This window comes from Saccostrea echinata, unplaced genomic scaffold, assembly GCF_033153115.1.
Source record: "Saccostrea echinata isolate AGI-Se365-2 ecotype Australia unplaced genomic scaffold, CSIRO_AGI_Sech_v1 ptg000024l, whole genome shotgun sequence".
Lineage (NCBI taxonomy): Eukaryota > Metazoa > Mollusca > Bivalvia > Ostreida > Ostreidae > Saccostrea > Saccostrea echinata.
Window position 1 is genome coordinate 189,044 of NW_026889773.1, and position 11,550 is coordinate 200,593.

Consider the following 11,550-nt stretch of genomic DNA (forward strand, 5'->3'; position numbering starts at 1 on the left):
TTATATGCTTAACAATATATTTTTTATTGTTCAAAAAATGTTAAACTGCCAAATTTCAATGGATTGGTAGCCTATTTGAAAATATATTATAATGTGGAAAAATACATATCTGTTAAAAATTCAACTGCTGATTTGAGTCTGTATGGACACAATGGAAAATTATGTTGGAAATTCAACTGCTAAGAAAAGAAAAGAATATTAAGAAACAAAGGTTGTATACCTTTTGTCTTTCCATACATAGCTTGTAAATATTGTTTAAATACGAAATATTGTTTATGTAAGTATGAGTGAAGAGCGGAAGTGGGGGGGGGGGGTATGAAAATTTTCTGTGTAATATATCATAATATGTATTAATTGTATGAAGAACACAGAAATAAAGCATTAAAAAAAAGATTCCAGGAAACTTCTTGTTTACTTGTCAAAAGAGAGACAACTTGCTGAAGTGCAGACCCGTTTCACAAAACTATCTTATGACAAAGATCTGTCTTAAGACAGAAAATTATCTTTAAATTGAACCATAACTGTTTCAGAAAACCCTCATACCTTTTGATAATCTAAAAATCTACTTAGTATCTTAATCTCAAGACAGCCAGATACATGTCTTAAGTCGAATGTTAAGGTGGTAACCTACAATTTTGTTATAGAAGGCACTTAAGAGAAGAGTGGGTATTTAGAGAAAGGATCAACTCCTTGGATTATTTGAATGATCCAGCTGGTGGGTCAGAGGGTTCGGTTTCCTCCCCAGGATTTTAAAGTTATCAAATGTAAATTATGAAGTAGCCAAAAAATTCGCTTAGGTTCCAGGAAACACGTATCCCTCGTAAGTTGGTAAGAAGAGTCTTGCATGTATATGATTGATTGATTGATTGAATGTTGTTTTACGTCCCATTCGAGAATATTTCACTCATATAGAGACGTCACCATATACCGGTGAAGGGCTTAATTCAAATTTTGACCTTTACTCGGCACTCAGGGCCATTGAGCAGTGAGGGATCTTTATCGTGCCAACGTCTGTCGTGACACGGGGCCTCAGTTTTTAAGGTCTCATCCGAAGGACCTGCAACTTTCACTTCAAAGTGCCAAGCGCGTGGTGAAGGAACAGTTGCTACCTATTTTTTTATCGACTTAGGTCAGTCGAGATTCGAACTCACGACCTCCCGATCACGAAGTGAGCGGTCTACCTACTGAGCTACAGTGAACGGTGCATGTATATGAAGGAAAGCGGTTTGTTCGTTAGAAGTTTCCTCCTAACAACATGTTTGGTGAAACTTTGGCAGTTTTAATCTCTGTTGGCATGCATGGTTTATTTACTCTCTCTATCTTATAACAGGCTAGGGACTATTTTTTACAATATTCTTCGTGAAGGGAAAGACAATTTCGAGTTTTGTCACACATCTGATATTCTTTTACATGTTGACAAAATATCACTTTGAAATTCTTTCCCACTGTGACAAAATATCACCTTTATTCTTTTATAACACTTTTATAATATCACTTTAAATATATTACAGTATTTCACTGTGAAAAGGTAATAAATATTTTTTGCATGAAGTTTAGTTTTTATTTCTTTCATTTTTTTATATTTGAAATAATAGTTTGTCTTGAATAATTTCTTTTGGAGATATAACCATAATACATTATTGGTTGTGTGTGTATATATGTGTGGGAGGAAGGGGGAGTGTAAAAACCTTGCCGTTTAAAATATGAATAAATTTGATTACAAAGACTGTGTGAGAAAATAAAAGTATATTAATGAAATTCGCATAGATGTCTTTGCTTAGAAAATAAAGGTTGTGGACAAAATGTATAATGTGATACTAATAATAATAAAACCACTACTGCATTTGTGCAAATAATGAATAGTTTTCCAGTGAATACAATTATATCATCAAGGACTGTTAAAAGTCCATGCGTTTATAAAATATATTGAGTATGAACGCCTTTACTGCTTCTGAAATAACAGTGCTGTCCGACGAAGTAGAGAAAAAAAAGAATAATTTTCAATCAGAATTTAAAAGTTCATTCTGTGACCGGGTAATTGTCTGTTTCATGATATGTAAAAAAGAAATCAAATGAATCAGGAAACGGTTCAAAATGCCTTATTACAATTTATATACATTAGGTTAGCTAATAATTTCTAATGCTTTGAAGAGGGAAGCATGTAGCGTCAAAGTTTTCAGCAGTAATTAATTACATGTAAAAATAAACGATTACTTCAGGTTGGCCACCCTGACTGTACATGTGTAGGTGCACTGAGTTTTTATATACATTTTGATACAAGATTTGTCCTAAAACAGATCTTAAGATTTTTAGGACAATGTTTCGACTAGCCTGATATAGTCCAAAATGTATTTTATAAAGTCTTTAAGGGTAAAGTGATATTTTCTTTTTTCAAATAACGTTTTACTAACAAAAATTCTGAAACTTTTTTTATCCAATTGTCTATTCTATTGCAATTTCATGAATTTTAACTAGAATGCATGTACAATATGATGATATAAGTGGAAAATATGTTATGGGTAGTTGAATTTTATATTTAAAAAAATCCAATTTGATGGTCATTATTGTTTAATTCACCCATATCATAAACAACATAACACAAATTCGCCGTTCTTTTAAGATTAACTCAGTTATAATCCGATATAGAATTACGCTAAAGAACAAAATTGAAAGCGAAATGTTTTCGGTGTGTTTGAAGACTTCAAGTTGTATTCTAGTCAGTAATGTGTTTAGAACTTGACATAAGATAGTTAAATCTAAAAAAAAAAAAGACACTAGACAGTCAAATTATGTAAGTCTGATATACCAAAATTGGTCAAAGTATTGAAAATTGTAAATTAATGAACTAGTGAAATTCAAGGTAATGTAAATTCAGGCGTATACAAAATAAACTGAAGCTTTGGAAAGGTATGAAAAATTCTGACGTAATGAGTGTAGGAAATTCTGATAAGATAAGACTAAAGCTTGTGGAAGGTGTAGAAAGTTCTTACACATATATGGGGGCTAGTGAAAGGTGTTAGTAAATGCTGAATACTGAAACAAGTGAATGGTATGGAGAATTCTGACATGAGGAAACTAGTGCAAGGCATAGATAAGTCTGCCTTTAAGTTAGTACCAGCTGTCACATCAACAAAATGTCTATTTTCGGCTTTTTTTCTGGTTTGTTTCCTTGTATGATTATCATATATGGTAGTGTTTTTGTTTTCATATGTAAATATTTTATCATAAATAAAAGAAAAGAAGAATTCTGTAGTTTTAAAGGCGCTAACCATAGAACCTGATTAGTGCCCTAATGCCGGAGCCTAATTTGTGCCCTAATTATGGAGCCTAATGGATGCCCTAAATGTATATTAGGTGTCTTGACACCTAATGATGGTGCAGCAGGCCCTAATACTGGGAGCCTAATGCCCTAACTATGGAGCATAATTCCCTAACAGGGGTGCCCTAACGACGTTAGGTGTCCTACAGGGTATATAAAGAGATCAGCTTGTATACTAGATATAATATAGATTGTACTTGAGATGTCAACTATTGAAAGATATATTTGTTAATACACTCGTTGAAACAAACTCTGGTGGTTTGTCTATTAGATCTACGTATATAAGGATCTATAGTTTCTAACTTAAACACAGGGGCCGGGTTTCACAAAACTATCATAAGATTTATCACTGCTGTTTCACAAAACTATCTTAACTAAAAGAAATATTAAGACAAATCTCAAGACAAATTTCATGCTTCAATATTACAAGAAAATCAAAAATAAGTACACTGTAAAAATGTGTTTAGAATCCAAACACTTTTCTATACACTTTGTTGTCACCTTCTTTTTTATATGTTTAATTCCTTAACATGTAAAATTTCTAAACATGTATCAGACCTGTTTACCCATATTGTTGTCTTTCAGTATCTTTTATTAGATTTGTCAGTGAGATTTTGCATTTGCCCGTAAGATTTCACTTTCCATCGATTTTACATATATTGTTAAAGAACAAATACATTTCTGATTACCAAAACATGGTTTAATAACAAAGAAAAACATCATATCTTGCATTCTTTCGAGGTGTTTCTGTCATTTTTTAAACCACCCCGATTTGGCAACCAAACATCACTTAAGTGTTTGAAATCTTTCTTTTTTTGCGATTAAAAAGCGTCAAACTGAGACAGATCATAACGAAAACTAACTGCTAAAATCCAAACAAACAGATTTCCGTATTTTTATGATAGTGAAACGTGAGACGTATTTTGGACTCCAAATCCGTACAAAATACGTCGAAATCGTAAGAATAAACAGGTCTGATGTATGAAAAAGTGTTGACCAGAGACAAGGAGAAGAAGAAGAAAAAAGAAGAAAAATAAATTTGCCCAAACCCGACAACTCCATTTGGGGGGGGGGGGTTGAGGCACCACCAGTCAAGATCAATTATTTATTTTCTCAGACAACATTTCTAAGGACAGATTATTTATTTGCCATCTGCCAGCGCTCCATTTTCATCTTAATGACCGTCCATCGTAACGAAATAAATAAACAATCCTCGGATACAATACAAATGAAAAATTATCGAATACAAATAAGAAATTTTACAATACAAATAAAAGAAATTATACAATTCAAATGGAAAAAATAGAATGCAAATGAAAAATAAAATTCAGATGAAAAATTATACAATACAAATGGAAAATTATTGAACACAAATAAAAATTATACAATACAAATTGAAAATTATACAATACAAATAAAAATTATACAATACAAATGGAAATTTTTACAGTGCAAATTGGAAAGATCGAATATTGTAATGTTTGACAAGCCATAATGTTTGCAGGAAGTTCAGTTGTCTTTCTTTAATTTTCTTTGAAAATTAAAATTTGAATTAGTGTGTCTCAAATAGTTTCTTTTGAAGATATACTATCAGACTTTTTTTGCATCAACTTCAGTGTACTGGGGGGGGGGGGGTCAGAAAAGGTAAATTTGAATAAAATCTGTTCAGAAAATATTATTGCTGACAAAATATATGTGATACTACTTTTGATTAATTTCACTACTGCATTTTTGCCTTTGCAAATAATGAATGACTTTCCAATAATTTCAATTAAAATACCAAAATCGTGTTCAAAGTCCCAACAGATCGTTCATAAAAATCTAAGAAGGTGTCTATAAACTACTGCGACGAAATTGAGAAACGAATCAGAATTTTACAGTTTCAAATGCTATGAAGAAAACATGTAGCATAAGATGTTACAACAGTGTTAGTGTTGAGTTTTCATACATATTCCGGTGGATTAATGAGGGGTTCCTCAAGAAGTAAATTAAAACTATTTGATTTTCATCTAAGTTTGTAAGACTGAAAGACATGTTTAGTTTCTGGAAAAAAATATCACTACGATGTAACAAAATAAATAAATAAAAATTTTCTTAAAAATGCAAGGTTGTTGGACGTGTCCAAAACGTTAAAAATGCAATTATTTCGTTTTTTTATTTATCCAGTATTTACTTAACATGTCAATAAATCGACTAATTATATATGTCGAATTGCGTTAGCCATTTTCAAAATTGCATAAATTAACAATGCTTGATCATAGAAAATGAGATATTTTTTTCTGAGAAATGAATTCATAATTAATAATTTTTAATGAAATTATAAATGACATCTGGATCTTACATACATGTATGCATGACCGTAAAAAGCAATTTCGGGGGGGGGGGGGCAATTTCAGGTGGGAAGGGGCACAACCAAACAAAAATGCCTTGAAAAGAATAATGGGGCACGAGCATAAAGTAGCGATGTTACATGTTATGTTTTCAATCATATAGATTAGTATTTGGCAAAATTATGAGGTGGAGTGGGGTGGGTATGGTGGAATGGGTCTCATTGTTTCGATTAGCCTGATATAGTCCAAAGTATTGTACTATCTCTAAAAGCCGTTCTCTTTTAAAAATCCGTCGGTTTTTAGCCCAAAGCTATGCTGTAGCCATTTTCACTTAAGACAGGTATCTAGTTGTCTTAAGATTACGATAGATCTTAAGGTTTTCATAACATATGAGAGTTTTGTGAAACACCTATGGTACAATCGGTCTTAAGACAGATCTTACTCATAAGATAGTTTTGTGAAACGGGCCCCCTCCACAATATTTTGTGACGCAGGAGCGAGGAGATATTGTTTAACCACTTATCATAGACAGGTGCCGCAAAAAAGCGTTGCAAAATCTACTAAATTCTTAATGTTGCGTTTTACAGAAATTTTTTCTAAGGGATATCTTGTGACTGACAACATATTTTGGGGAAAGTTCCGATCGAAATTGGAAATTATGTCTAGGGGTATTCCTCTGTCCTAGCCCTTACAGAATTTGCGATCTCTGAACGGAATAAACATTATAATTTACATACGATGTTAATTTGATAGCTGCAAGTTTTTGTAAACTTTTAAATTGCCTAATGCATCTTTCCCACAATCAGCCTGGATTTTGAATAAGTATGACATTTTTTTGAAAATATGACTATTGATCAAAAGCTATACTTGTAAATACAATGTAAACTTTCTTCAAACAATATCGCTTTGACCTGTTAAGGACATTTACATGCCTATTCGGACTAAAGAAGGCCAATTTTTCACTGAAAGCTGTATATTTGCCATACCGGGGTCGTGTTAATCAAACCAAAACGCCCGTATACGACTAATTGGTTTTTGATGCCAGGGGCTTAGGGTTCCAACAGACAAGAGGGCGATTATCACATTCTTAAAGTCCGGTCAACTTTACTCAATCGACAAGTAAATAAAAATGCTGTTACATGGTAAAGGGGCAGTGACATTAAATGTTTTAGCACAATTTCTTTTCTCCAAAGAATGTAATTATTTGTCGACGTTTAATTTGGGGGGGGGGGGGGGGGAGGGGTCTGTATCTTGATAGTTCTTTTTTTTTTCTTTTATAATTACAAGATGTACATGTACTTATATTAACAACTTTTATAAAATAATTCCTGAATTTATTACTTAGACAGGGGGAAGCCAAGACAAATTTGTCACATTCTTTGGCAGGCAAATTCCTTTTCGGTGCTATCACTCCGCATCGCTCCTCTATCTATCTGACAGCTACAAACAAGCGATAAATTGCGGTTATTAGTCTTCTCTTTTCTTTTCATCAGCCGCTATGCTCAATTTCTTACAGCATAAAATGTTTCAAGTGTTTCTTTGAAAACATTTTGTCATGGAAACATTGTAAGAATATTGCAAAGATTTGCATAGTCAGTGGGATGTAAATTAGATTGAAATGAATTTATATCAAGTTTGGAAAATGTTTAAGATAAGGATACGTGTAATAAGGATACGAGAGGACCACATACTGAGTTAGCTAGAGCAAAATATCTCATAAGTCTGTGATAAGTTTGGATATATCTCTCTAATATTCTAGTAGACCAGTTTATTTTTGGAATAACAAGTAGTACAAACCTAGATTATAATATTTAACATGTAAAAAAAGAGTCACTTGATTAATAGATATTGCAATAAAATACAGTGGCATTCATATTTGAAATGACAATTTATATTAGATACAATGCTTAAACGAAAATGATCTTTTCTCTTATTTATTAAGCTTCACTATATTTGGCAGTTGGTAGGTATTTTACAGATTATGTGGAGGTAATGAGTCGTTTATTGATCAGAAATCATAAAAAAACACCTACAGATTTCAGTCAGATTAGGAAAGAAAATCATTTAATATTTTATTTAATCAGCAAAACTTTTTTCAGCATCTGTATTTATCCTAGGCATTTCTTCAAGTACATATGTTCAAAATTTTGTCAAAATTAAAGAATGAGATTGAGCAACTTTTCCAAATCGCAATTAGTTCTTATCGAAGAACGAATGTATTGGGCTCGAACATCCTGGTAGAGGATGTTCATAAAATGTAAATGTTATCCCTTCCGGGCCATTAAGGTACCAAACAAAGCTACCCTGTGAAGTGACAAACTCAGAGAGAGAGAGAGAGAGAGAGAGAGAGGCGTTCAACAATTGCTTTACCTTAACAATGAGATGATAATAGAATAAATGTCTTAGGTATCAAGCCGATTATCGTCAACAATATATATCAACTAAATACAAAATACTCTATAAATTAATTTCTTGTCCATATGTGTATTGTTCTATTTTTTTTTTTAAAAATATGTTATGAAATTCCTTTCTTCGTAAAGCCTTATTTTTAACCTCTTCTTTTGTGTTATCAAATTAATATTACCAAATCAAACACGTGTTTTAGTGACTACGATTATACATGTACGTATAGTGTATGATATACCAGTTAATTATAAACTATATCATTTTCTACTGATTTGATTAGACAATTCACGATCAGAGGTATATTGCATAGCCTGAAAATATGAGCTCGTAAAACAAAACTCACCATTAATTTGAAAACCACAACTGCAAGAAAACGCATCCTGGTCAAAGAATTCCCAAACAGAGGGTGTTAATATGTCTTCACATCTTTTAAACTCATCACTTGACTCAAAATCAACAGAATTTGTGTCAATTCTAACATTGACAAATACGACAAATCATCAACTGCCAGACGCGGGTGTTTAGATTGAGCGAGGACTATTACTGAGGTATCCAGTCTCTAGCTTGGACCAGGGATGGCAAATAAAGACTTCAGATACAGAGGGGTGATTTGACTTGGCCTCCTCTTTACACAGGTATGTTAGTAGGTAAACAGGGTCCTTATCAAATACACACAGGGAACAAAACTGCTTCAGAGACACGGTGGTTTGGGGATATTCTACGTAATTACATAATCAGTTTCAGTAAAAGTTAACTCAGTTGCCCATTAATAGAACAGTTGCTGTGTATATAGAGGATATTCAATGTTTTGTAGTTGGATATGGAATTTATTTCCCGAGGGGGACAGGATTTTTGATATTTTCACGAGTGCGAAGCACGAGTGAAAATATAAGAAAAATTCTGTCTCACGAGTGAAATAAATTCCATATCCAACTACAAAACATTGAATTTTCTGTTTATTACATTTTCTTTGATATTTCCGTTTGCCTCTGTCTTTTCTTAACACAGTGTTATAGGCTGTGACATCAAAGCTGAGCGGTTGAGAATTCATAGCTTAGCAGTTGTGAGACCTATTGAAAATTTTGTAACATGGATTTTAGCAACATATTTGGGAAGAAATTGGCAGTTTTAGTCTCTATCAAGATGGTTTAGTTACTATCTCTCTCTTAGGACAGGCCAGAAATTATTTTCACTTACCTTGATATCCTTTCACACTGTGAGAGAATATCACTTTGGTATCCTTTAACACTGTGAGAGAATATCGATTTTATTCAATAAATAAATCACAATATTATACTGTTGAAAATGTAATATATATATATATATATATATATATATATATATATATATATATATATATATATATATATATATATATATATATATATATATATATATATATATATATATATATATAATGGCTGAGTTAATTAAAAAGGCGTCATCACCGTGTTCATCCCCCTTTTTTCTAATGGAAAAAGGAAAATTAAAGTACCTCTGAGACTGTAATTCACTAATTAATTAACACTGTATTTCATACCAACAGTCTGGGAAAATCCCTGAAACTATCTATTAAAAAATGCGCTGTTGGTAAATTTTCTGCATGCATTTATATGTATGTGTAGGGGGAGGTATTTTCTTTATCAGGGCTTTCATTTATATACGTAAAAGGAATTTCATAATTTCATTTCTCTGATAACCTGAGAGAAAAACATGCACGCTATCTAAGCGGGCTGTTAAACAACAAAGTAGACGAATAAATTGAAATACTTATTCATTTAAATTCGATATATATCCAATTCAATTCAATTCAACTTTAATCTCATATTGTGTAAAACAACAGGGAGAAAATACGAGAATAATATCAAACAAAATACATGAGGCAAGAGTGTACAATTTATATTAACCTGGAAGGGTAATTCTCTTAATTATTAATTTTTATTATTATTCTATACACCATTCATAAAAAATTAATGAATAAATAAATAAATAAGCAAATAAATGAAAAAAATTATGTAAATTATTTTTATTATAGTTATAATACCTCTTCCAAATGATCGATCAATTCAAAAGTAATAATTTATAAAATTTAATTTTTAAAATGCAAATAAAAGACATTGCAAAACAGGCATTATTATAATCTTCATGAACATTCAATAAAATGAGACTCTTTTTTTTTTTTAAATCCAGCTAACTTTATGGCATGATTAAAATTAAATATAATCGATATCTGACACTTAATACCAACACTGGTGTAAACATGTACTTATGAATTGATTATTTTTGAAGCATCATAAATAGCATAATCTGGCTCATAAATGAAGCCGAATTTATTCAAAAACTTCTACATGTAATATTATAAATAATATATACATTGACGACGTATTATCAATTAACAATAGTTACTTCCATTCGTATGTCGACTCGATATATCCCAGTGAACTTGAAATAAAAGATACCACAGAGTCTGACACATCTGTTTCATATTTGGACATTAGTAGAAAAAAAAACGTTAGTGGTAATCAAACAACAAAACTTTATGATAAAACTGATGATTTCAACTTTTCTATCGTCAGCTTCCCTTATCTATTTAGCAATATACCATTATCACCTGCAATGTGGAGTTTATTTATGTGTCCCAGTTGATTCGATACGCAAGAGCATGCTCTACGTCCGAACAATCTGTAATACAGGGAAAGCTATTGACAAACAAGTTGATGAAACAAGGATATCAACAGTCTTTTTCGAAGTTAACATTTCGCAAGTTCTATGGTCTATACAATTTCCTTGTCAGCAAAAAAGTCTATTATCAATTCGAATGCTTACTGACGTTTTTCATACCAATTGTTAGGGCATTATGTACACAGTGAATTGTCTACGGATTTGTCCGTTTGCCCGATCATGACAAGGAGTGTGACCGATCGACAGGGGATACTTACTCCTCCACGGCACCTGAACCTACCTCCGATGCTTTAAGGCGTCCGTGTTTGCTCTGCTCCGATTTCTATTGTTTCAATGTACTTTTAATGTTGAATACTGTTCGTTATCTCCATATTTCATTTGATCTATGTATATTTCCAACCTTATTTTAGACATCGTAAACATTCGGGGAAAAGTCACTCCCCCCTTTCCAAAAAAAAAAAAGAAAAAAAAAAAAAAGAAAAGAAAAACACTTTTTTGTCTATTAAAAAATATCATAAAACTTTCACAAAACAATTACAGTATTATGAATCTCTCTCCTCCTAGCTAGGACAAAATAAGATCGAATCAGATTCAAACTATTTGTCTGAATTATTTTTTTTAATTTGGTTGTTGTTTTGATTAGTGGTAGAGTCTGTTATTTTGCATTTTACTTCTGGACGATATGGTGTTCATAAAAAAAAAAACCTTTGCTCGTTAAAAAGTTACTTTCTTCAGAAAATTTAGTTGCGGAAATATAGCTCTCCGAAAAAAAAATATATATACTGACAGACCAGAGAGCATTAAAAAAAGTGT